The sequence below is a fragment of the Prionailurus viverrinus genome, chromosome F1 (genome assembly GCF_022837055.1).
Source record: "Prionailurus viverrinus isolate Anna chromosome F1, UM_Priviv_1.0, whole genome shotgun sequence".
Taxonomy (NCBI): domain Eukaryota; kingdom Metazoa; phylum Chordata; class Mammalia; order Carnivora; family Felidae; genus Prionailurus; species Prionailurus viverrinus.
In genome coordinates, this window is record NC_062577.1 from 27,228,027 (window position 1) to 27,239,419 (window position 11,393).

An 11,393-nucleotide genomic window follows, 5' to 3' on the forward strand; every position below is an offset into this window, starting at 1 on the left:
CCCATTTCGAGTAAGCCCCGCTTCTCTCTCTCTCTTTCTCTCTCTCTCTCTCTCTCCCTTTCTCTCTCTCTCTGCCCCTCCTGGGATTCTCTCTCTCTCTCTCTCTCTCTCTCTCTCTCTCTCTCTTTCTGCCCCTCACTCACTTGCACATTCTCTCTCTCCTCTCTCTCTCAAAAAAAATTGTTTTTATTTTTAATATAAAAATAAGATGTCCTATTGTCCACGAATCTTGTTGGTGATGGAGAAAAAGCAAGTAATCTCTTCTCAGTTTGGTCAATCATCAGTAGGGAGTCAATGACACGTTTCAAATAATGACACATTATCATGCAGGGAGGAGAACGATAAGCTCATCAATCCCATTTCCTGGTCCTGCACACTCAGGAACGTTTTATTCCCTCCTTGTTAGGTTGGGGTCATGTGACAGGGTTCTGGCCCCCCCCAAAAAAAAAAATAGGACAGAAGAATACAAGCTACTTCTAGTCCTGCCCCTTCAAAATATCTTAAACAATAGCCCAGCTTCACTTCCCTTCCGCATTATTTTCAGTCCCTACTGGTTTCAGATTCTAGCACCACAGAATGGAAGGAGTTTGGGTTCCTGAGTCACTACCTGGAAGAGAGCCTCCAAGGAGAGCTGCCAGAGTTGGACTGACAGTGGCCTGAGGGAGAAATGAACCTATGTGTGAGATCATTGAGATGGTTGTTACAATAACAGGTATTTATGGCTCTAATATGGAAACTGCTACCAGAAATGGGGTATTGACATAACCAAATCATATTCCCTGACCGTTATACTATTTTAACTTTATGTATTTAATTGTTTTATTTTACAGAGAGGGAGAGAAAGAGAGAGAGAGAGTGGAAGAAAGGGGCAGAGCAGGCTCCATGCTTGGTGCGGAGCCCGATGTGGGGCTAGATCTCACGAACTGTGGAATGACCTGAACTGAAATCCAGAGTCTGACGCTCAACTGACTGACTGACCCAGGTGCCTCTATATTCTTGGGTGCCCCTATACTGTATGTATCATTGGTTTACTAGTTCAGCAACAGGCAGAAAGGCAATTAATACCAGAAAATGGAAGACAGAAATTCAGGTTATGCAGTGACAAATCATTTGGGATACGTATTGCCAGATATTAATTAGAAGGCAGTCACATGCACAGTTTATACCTTTAGGGGACATGGTTAAAAAACAGAATTTCAGCACTGGTTTTAGTATTACAAGAAATCTAGATATGTATTACAAGGAAGAGATGGTTCAGGAAAGCATCAGGAGTTTGCGAGTGGAAGTAGAATCCAGAATCCAGAAATTTGGGCTCTAGGGTTGGAAACAATGAATTTATTTTAGATTCAGACAGTAAGACACGGTACCAAAAAGGGCTTGAAGTGACAAATATCTAGTAAAAGTTCTCAACTGAACGGAGTCATTTGAGGCAAAAACCAAATCAGGGGTATGGTGTTCCCATCTCTTATTTCTGAGATCCTCAATGTATTTAGGTAATTATGTTGAGAGAGAGAGAGACATGGAGGAGAAGAGTCAAAGAAAAAAGGTAGATTTGATAACAGTGTCTAGAAAATAACTCTGGGTGTGATTCCTGGCACATGGACCTGACTGGAAGCAAATATATCATATACCTTCTAAGTTTTTGAGGATTGCATTACCAAAGACACCACGGCCCTGGACCTGAAAAGTCCTTCCTTGTTCGAAGCTTAAAATAATTCTTGAGTTCCCAGCCCAGGCCACACTGAGCAGAAGTCAAGCTTTTAAAGTGGCGCTGCTCAGAATGAAGGGTGTTCCCCCAATTTCACCTCACATGGGGCCAAGGAGAAGCACAAAGAAGGGAGTCCTTTCTAGGGCAAACCCCACACCCCCCATGTCTGGAGGGTATGGACTTCACAGTGCTGACCCGGAAGGGTTTTAGCATGGCTGTGAACCATAATGTCACATGTTGTCCATTACTTCCCTCTTGAAATGGATAATTTGTTGTTCTTTTCCTACCATTATAAATGGGTTGTGACAGTGGGGAAGCTGACAAGCAGATAGCTTATCTTTTTAATATGGAGGAGGTGATTGGATGGGACCTTGAATTGACCTTATTAGGGTGAGGTGAGTGTGCTTTGTGAGTAAAAGGAAGAGTAGAGTAGATATTTGATGTCCAGAAGTGCAGACTGTGGAAAAAAAATCTTCCACTGCTCACCATTTTGAGTTTCTTCTTGAACACAAGGAAGGTTACATCTCCCAGGCTGCCTTGAAGTTAGATGGGCCATGTGCTCCTGAGCTCTGGCCAATGGAATATGAGCAGATGACTGTTGCTTCGAGGCCACTTGTATTAAAACCTGATATGTCTTCTTTACTTTTTTTTTTTTTTCATCTGAATAGCTGGAAGCAAAGGACTCCAAGATGGGAAAAGCCACACAATGGAGGGATCCCAGCATGCACCAGATGTTCACGAGTAAGTAATAGCCTTGTATTGGGTTGTAGTATTCATATTTGGAAATTGTATTTTATAGCAGCCTGCACTGATTACCTTAACTAAGACCCTGTTCTAAACTGAAAACCGGTTGTAAAAGGTGGAAAAGCTCTTTATTTCTCTGGAAAGGAGTGAAATCCTCCTCCTTCCCCGTCGTAATCATCACCATCTTCGTCATTGTTCACCAAAGTGCTTTTTGAGTATCTGTAACTTGCCAGGCACCATGGCAGAGACTGGAAGGCAAAAAGGAAGGAAACATTGTTCCTGGTCTTGTCCATAATCTGGTGGGAGAAACATCTAAATAAACAAAGAATGACATCAAGAATTATATCCTAAGTCTAACACCGTTAACATACGACACAGTTAATTCTGTTTGGAGGTGGGGTGGGACAGTGAGAGGTACAGATCTGACAGAGGTGACTTACGTATCAGGTGCTAAGGGATGAAGGGGAATTTTCTAGGCAAATAGGACAGGTGGAAGGCATTCTACGTAGAAGAAACAATTAGTGTGAAGGCATGCAGATATGAAAATCAGGAAAATGAAATTGATTTCTATACTTGGAGATGAAAAACATAAATCACTCTTATCATCATCGTCAAATGTATCATCCTACCGTCAAAATTATTCATTAATTTCCATACAGAATGACCACGTGGATTGGATCCCATTCTCCAGAGGATCCTAGCCCAAGAGACCATAGGTAACAGATAACAAACACACTGACCAGGAGAGTTGCCCTGTAGAAAGCTTCAGAATTTACTTGCTGTGTAATATGGGCCAAATTCCTTGACTTGTCTTTATCTTACTAGTACTGTTGTATCAGAGAACTCATGTTTATCCTTTCTGACTTGGAGAATTGTTGTGCCAATCCAGTGAATAAAATATGTGAAATCTGGTTTGAAAAAGACATATACGTACCCTAACATAGACGTCCATGTTTTAAAAAGGCAGTCAGTGAAGGAGGGTTGGGGTGGCTCTGGCCGGGGTCATGGCAGTTTCTACTGACATCACATTCAAGGGCATATTTTACTTCTTTCTGGTGGCAGTTGACTGGTATCCTCATACCCTACCGGGTAGTGTACCTGTGGGCTGTGGCACACCTGGAGGGAGAGCCGCTCTCGACGGATGAGGACACGCTGACATAGAGAGGTCGAGGTGGCAGTCCAGACCAGGTGACGTTTCCTCAGTGTGCACGAATGCAGTACCACCAGACCAGGAACTGGGATCAAAGTTTAGGAAGGAAATCAACATTTTAGTCAGAGGGTGGCTGGTTTCGGGGAGAGTGGGTAAGGCTCTGAAAAGGAAAACAAATAGATCTGAGGCCTCGTCAGGATGTAGAATGTAAGTGAATAGGGGCAAGTGGTTCAGAACTAAGGTTTTAAACGGGGAAGGCACTGGAGGACCGGCCCACCTGCCAAGCTGGTCTGCAGGCTCCCTGTGGACAAGCGTCTTCTCTGTCTTCTCCATGGGCTGCCAGATCCAGCTCCTGCTGGTGCTGATTGTTAAACCTTTAGATAGTTTGCAAGCCAGTCGTTAAAGCGCTGGCAGCGTGCAATCAGAGAGTGTGTGCTCTACGGAAACTGGCAATGACTACAAATCAGAAACTTTTCTTTCCCTGGTCAGCTAGTACTTTTTTTTAAGTTTATTTATTTATTTTGAGAGAGATAGAGAGAGGGAGAGAAAGAGAGAGAATCCCGAGCAGACCCTGAGCTGTCAGTGCAGAGCCCAGTGTGGGGCTCGAACTCACAAAACGTGAGATCGTGACCTGAGTTGGAGGCCTAACTGGTTGAGCCACCCAGGCACCCCTCGATAGCACATTTTTTGGATAGCACCTTTTTCTATGGCAGGATAGCACATTTTCATTTATACATAGGCATCGAGGACACAACAGAGACTTACGAACCTCAGTCCTTAAACTGAGAGCTCCAAGTGAAATAAACACTTGGTTAGTTGCTTCCTGCCATCTGCCCTTCTCCTCGTTTTTATGTGTGGAGCGTACTTGAGAGATTCAGCATGGCAGTGACTCTCATTCCATCAGTGGCACCTAAAGAGGCTATGCAGCAGGCAGCAGGATACCATCGGTCCCCTTGATTGGAAATAAGTGTCTCAAATACCCCATTTTCTCCTGGTGATCCATCGTAGAGCTGCGATCCATGCAGTTCTCTAAAACCTTCTTAAGCCTATTTAGATTATCATAATCTATAACCTTGCAAGGACACAAGTCCCCCATAGGCAGCTACTTTGTGAAGGAGTATTTCCATGTCTTTGGGATCCTAAACCTGCCTCGTTGAAGCATGAATGCTTCTAGTATTTTCTTTTATCATTACAATAGACATTTATCTAAAGTAATACGTTTGCAGCTCAAGTAGTTCTAAATTGTACATTTCCAGTTTAGCCAACTTCTCCAAAATATTTCAAGGCAGCCGCAACCACAGATTTCAATTCCAGGATTCTTTCTTTGCCCATTCTTCTCTCTCTTTCCCAAGTAACTTCCTTCAGATGCGGTTCGAGATAGATTTTACCCTCCTTATATTTTGTCCACTGCTCTGTAGGCAAAATCTGCTGCCTCCTGGTCAGATCCAATGCTCTCTTTGCGCGAAACATCTTGCCGTTATGAATTTTCTCAGGAAGACTTCTTATGGCCTCTCTCTCATCATCATTCTTGTATACTGTATCATCTCACATGAACTGGACTTTCTTGAACCCTGGAGCATTGTAATACCATTTTCAAATACCCTCCAGCCACCGACTTGGTGCTGGAGCAGCAGGCCTGCTCGCCATTTTGACCTAAGACTGAAGCACTGAATGCTTCCAGTATTTTGAGATGGGGTAAGCCACTTTGTTTTTACCTCTTGAGAGCTTAAAGACTGTGACTGAGTTCTAGAGCTTTCTCTTCATGATCTAGGCCTCTCTGGTATCACCTAACTAAAAGTCGCTAGTGATGCATCTGAGGAGTTCGTGCCGAGCAAAACCCAGCCTAGAGACTTGGGTGACATGGTGGCCCATCCAGCCCATCGGTAAATCCTTCAAGCTTTAACCCTGCCCTCCACCTCCCCCCCTACTTTACAATGCCCTCTCTTTTAGGAGAAGGATGGCAGAATTACTTTGCATTGGAATTAATGGTATAAAGAGCTACCTTCTCATCTGAGTAATGCTAATTCACCTCCATCCCTGGTCATTTGCTACCTATTAGAAATATCCTGACAGCCTGCATCTCATTACCATTGTAGCAGGTCGGACTCCCAAGAATAACCTTCTAAGGAGGATGAAATGTACGCCAGTGGCATCTAATACCAGGGCATTCACATTCATATTTTTAGCAGCATATATCAGTTAGCCCAACCTTTAGTGTACTCTATGTACTTTTAATAATCTCCATAAAAGCCTGATTTCCAATCCCTGGGCTCAAGCTGACAGTGTAAATAAAATCACCCAAATCCACAGGGTAAGAGAAATGAAAATGACAAGGATTAAAATTTGGTCAAACCTCTTTCTTTTTAAAAATTCTGCTTCCCTTCCAATTGGATCACGACCCTCTGTGTGCTCAGCTTAAGACCAGACGGTATGCTTTCACTTTTATTCCTCTCTGCAGCAGGCTTACAGTATTTAGTGAGAGTCTGTAAAGAATGTGTGCTGGGTAGAGAGTTAATACCATAATCCCCTATCGTTGGGGTCAAATGCTGAATAGAGCAAAAGAATTAGAAAACATGTTACATACAATGGCAGGAAAAAAAAAGCATCAGCACGCTGTTCTGTGAACGCTAGCATTCATCACCCACAAGCGATGCCCATGAGGTAACAGAGTGCGTGAGAGACGCGGACTTGAAGTCTAGTTGTGCACGGAAGCCAAGCCGGAGGAGACTTGAGCATAAGTCTTCATACCCATATACCCTGGGAGGTATTTGTCACCATTCTTCATTGCTTCTTTCCAAGTACCTGCGTGGATTTAGTTCCTAAGTAACACATTGAGCCACTAAATTGTTTCACGGAGCTGAACCTTCAGCGGTCTCCTTTTACTCTTCAGCAGTGGGTGTGAATATTGTTCTCAAAGTGCTGTAATACATCTGTCTCTGGAGAATTCTCTTAATGAACGAGTAGAGAAATTTGAGGCACTGCAGGCAAAAAGGGTTGCACAGCCACCTCCCATTGTACCTTGGGAAAGTCAACTGAACTCCCCTGGAGTAAGATTACAAGCAAATAAATAACTTTGTCTGGAAGTTCTATACAGGGAACTTGCGTGCGTGCGTGCGTGTGTGTGTGTGTGTGTGTGTGTGTAAATGGTTTAAACATAAAGTGACAAGTCAAATTTATTTTAAATGTTAAATTTTTTTAATGTTTTCTAAGAGAGAGAGAGACAGAGAGAGAGCGTGAGTGGGGCAGAGAGAGAGGGGGAGACACAGAATCTGAAGTAGGCTCCAGGCTCTGAGCTGTTAGCACAGAGCCCGACACGAGGCCTAAACCCAGGAACCGTGAGAGTATGACCTGAGCCGAAGTCGGACACTTAACCGATGCTTAGATACCCGGGTGTTTCCCAAATTTTATTTTAAATAATACTCTTTGAAGTAGTAACTATCATGTCAGCAATTTAGAATTTTTGTTTACTTTTACATTTACATATAGTAAAATTCTTTGGGGTGTAGAGTGCTATAGTTTTGACAAATGCAGAGTTGTGGAAACATCACCCCAGTCAAGATACGGCACAGTTCCATCACCCCCAACAATCCCTTGTGCTGTTTCTTTATAGTCAACCCTTTACCCCCAACCCTACAAATCTTAAATCCTTATGTAGGATTTTACGTAGGTATATCTTGTACAATGACCAGGATGATAACCTGAAATCATATTTTTATATATTTACGTGTAACAAAATAAAAATAAACCAAAACAATAGCATCTGCACATTTTAAACAAGGACATATTTATATTTAATTTATATTTATATTTATTTATAAATACATAAATAACTAGAAAGCCAGTGTTCTCCGATCAAAAAAGGCTTACTTATTGCTCAGTAAATTCAGCGGATACAGGGACAGTAACCTAACCCACTATCGTATCAGCATGAACAAAAGTGTTTATTAAATGTATATTGAATTGATTATTAAGCCATGGATTGAGTAATGGTTTTAAGTTCATGACAACCATAACTAAAAATGTGACATTCACAGTGTTGCAATTGTACCTTAAAGACGGCCAAAGAAGGAGAAGTGAGGTATAAGAAAGAGGGGGAAAGATTGTGTGTGTTTGTGCACATGGGCACATAAGAGATTATATCACCAATTTACTAGCTTACAAATGATAAAAACTGAATTGTTTTTGCACATGACCATTATTATATGTGTCTGTGACTCGGTGATTAAAAGTTAATGGCCTTAAAGAGAAAACTATTAGAAACATTAACTAGGGTTTGGAGTTATATTTGTGAGGATAATCTTTGTTTACTTAAAGAAGACAGCAGGATTTCTACGAAAATGCTGAGTAAGATTGGAGTCTAACCAGGAAGCATAAGACATGTTATGAGTAATTTAGCATATCTTCCCTTTCCTGCAGGGCATGCTGACCAAATTACTAAAGAAATCTTATTTTCAAGCAAATACATCGTTATTGTTTAAAACAGAAGTATGAACATGTCCTTAATTTTATCCATTATCTTACCTACATTTCTGTTAGCCCAAGGTCAGACTGTCGGTCTTCGTTACTGGCCACTCCTCTTCTCCTTAATATTCCTTTCCTCGTACTTTCATTTTCATGGAGAAATCATTTATATTCAAAATTAGATAGAGACTCTCAGTCTACATCTCCAACCCAGGTTCCCTCATGTGTTACGGACACATACTTCCAGCTTTCTACTTGATATCTCTCCCCGGATAGCCCACAAGCCCAAACTTAAATTGTCTCAAATGGAGCTCATTATCCATCAAATCGAATGGTTCCTCCCCCATAGAATTTTCCATATGCTTCCACTAGCTCTTATCTCACTTCCTGTTTCTTTCACTGGACTGAAGGCGATGAACGTGCGTCTTTTCCCTAGTGCCTGGCACGGTGCCTGGCATCTGGTAGGCATTTATAAATATTTGTGGAAGGAATGAGTGCACATGACACTCATATGCATATAAATAGGGATTTATTTCCACCCTAAACCCCAATGTTTATGAATGGTTTTTAAATGGATGAGTAGCTCTGATAGACATATAGATATAAGTATTTATTCTCACATCAACCACCAACTACTATATCTACATGAGGTCTGGAGATCGAATAATGTCTGTTTTATGCAGCAAGGAATATAATTTGCACATTTCAGGTTTCTTTCCTATTTTTTCTCACATTGAAATCCTATTGTGTTTGAAGTCAGTATTATAACAGAAGCATTTTTCTGTGGCTTAGAAAGTCCCAGACATTATTTTTACTGATAGAAAAATTGTGCCTTGAAAAGAAGTTCTTCAGGGGCGCCTGGGTGGCTCAGTCGGTAAGCGTCCGATGTCAGCTCAGGTCCCATGGTTCGTGGGTTCGGGCCCCGCATAGGGCTCTATGCTGACTCTGGGCTGAGGGCTTGGGGCCTGGAGCCTGCTTCGGATTCTGTGTCTCCCTCTCTCTCTGCTCCTCCCCCACTCACACTCTGTCTCTCTCTCAAAAGTAAATGAACATTGAAAAAATTAAAAAAAAGAAAAGAAGAGAAGTGCTTCATGCTTACTCCAAAAGATGAGTTTGAAACATCATAAGGACCTCATGTAGCGCCTACTTCTATTCAACCATCTCTGCTTTCCACCAGTGATTCTCAAAGTGTGGTCCCCGGACCAGCAGTATCAGCATCATCTAGGAACTTGTTTGACATGAAAATTCTTGGGCTCCACCCCACACTTTCTGAGTAAGAATCTCAGGCCAGCGGCCCAACAATCTGTGCTTTAACAAGCTCTCCAGGTGATTTCAATGTACAAACAATTTCGAGAATCACTTTCATACACTTGCCAGTGAAAGAATCCTCCTGAACTCTTTCCACCCACTTCCCCTGTCAGTTAGGTCCCTTATTAGTCCCACATCATGTTTGGGTTGGAAAACGCCTTCTATGTTTGATAATGACTCTTTAGAACAGGGCATGGCTTCCTGTACCTAAAACGTAAATATAAATGTGGTGCACGGCAGTAGTTTTTTTAAACTTAGTTTTAACAACAGCAATATTCTTCAAATGAAATCCTAAACAGAAGCCGTGTGCGCGTGCATGCGTGTGTGTTGGATAAAAAGGAATTACTGTGATTGGATATAGTTGAGGGGGTGGGGGAAACAGAGTTCCCATACGCCACTAGGCGCCCTCCCACCCAACCCTTTTCCCCATGCCATCTCCAGGGAATAGAACTTGAAAATTGCAGAAGCAGTGGAATAGATGAACAGTTGGGAGACCTGGGCTCTAGTTTCTTTCGTTGGGCCATTCATTTGGCATCTCTGAGCCCCATGTTCGTTGTCTGAACATGACGAGTAATCTGTAATTCTTTATCCAGTTGGAAGTTTATTTATTTTTTCATTTTTTATTGCTTAGCTTCTGATAGCAAGAGATCCCGGCTGTCTTGAAAGGTCTCCCTTCCTTGGAGACACGGGAATAAATGTTGGCCTTGGCATTTGCTTGTCTTCTGTCTTCTACTTCAGTATTGACTTCCAGGCATTAATGAATAAACAGGGCCAGGCTGCTGTCATTAGGAGTGCCAATAAAGAGAAGAAAATCTTCCACCAGAGTCACATTAACATTGAACAGATTTTCAACCCCAGCATTTGACTGGGAATGTGGGCTGGTGATAAGGGCATATGTGAAGAATTTAGAGAGTAGCACAACATAGTTGCACTGGCCTTTTCTGCAGTCTTCCCTCCATGTTCTCTTTCTGCCCTCCCCCCTGTTCTTCTTCCTTCCCCTCCTTCCTCTCCTCCTCTTCCTCAGAGAGCTTGCAGAGCACTGGCTTACAGTCACTCTCCCCATATTACATCACCTGACTCTAGGTCTTTGTGACTCCCAAGGTCAAAATCTATGATGGGAAACCAAATGTGTAGGTGCCCCTAAGTATCGCGAGCGTTACTTTCACACTCCCTCTTGCAGAGATCTCTGGATTTCCCTCTTCTCTCTCTCTGATCCTTCTCTTCCTCCATTCAGTTCCCCTGACTCTGTCTGAGGCCACCTAGAGACAGCTCTAAGTTTACTGGTCAGAACTGTGCTATCCCATTGCTATAGATTGAGATATTTGTCTCCCTCCAAAATTCGTATGTTGAAACCTATGCCCAGTGTGATGGTGTTTGTGGGGGTGGGACCTTTGGAAAGTGCTTAGTCAGGAGGACGAGCCCTTATGAATGGTAATGGTGCCCTTCTAACAGATCCCAGAGAGATCTCTCATCCCTTCCACTGTGTGAAGATACAGTGAGAAGACAGCCATGTATGAACCCAGAAGCGGGCCCCTCACCAGACACCAAATCTGCCAGCGCCTTGGTCTTCGACTCCAACCTCCAGAACCGTAAGAAATATTGTGTAGCCAGAACAGAATAAGGCACCGGCTCTTCTGTAAAGCAGGGTCTGTGTGTGTGAGGAAGGGGACGGTGGTAATGGAGCAATGGGGACCTGTGGGGTGAGGTGGGCACAGTGTCGTGTTCTTGAAACTTTACTCCCATAAAGTCTCCTATGACTTTCCTGGAAAGAAGGTCATTCTGGCCTCTGCTCGGCAAACGGCGAGGGGCTCATTCTCTGAGATGCGGAGACCTCGCTCCATCCGTCATCCCCTGGTGTGTCAGAGGTTCTGACAGAAATACCAGACGCACTTTAATTGAATTTGTGGACCAAAAATGGCCTGACAGGGAAAGCATGTTGATAAGAATCTATGTTATAGCTTACATTTTACATTAGATGGTACTACTTAGGCACATAAAATTCTTTTTTAAATGGGATTTAAA

The 11,393-nt window shown here is 42.7% G+C and overlaps 1 pseudogene; it reads right to left on the reverse strand.

Annotated features, from left to right (window-relative positions):
- Window positions 1-4,906: 4,906 nt before the first annotated feature.
- LOC125155047 (cytochrome b-c1 complex subunit 7-like) lies at window positions 4,907-5,249 on the reverse strand (annotated as a pseudogene).
- Between the last annotated feature and the right edge of the window lie 6,144 nt (window positions 5,250-11,393).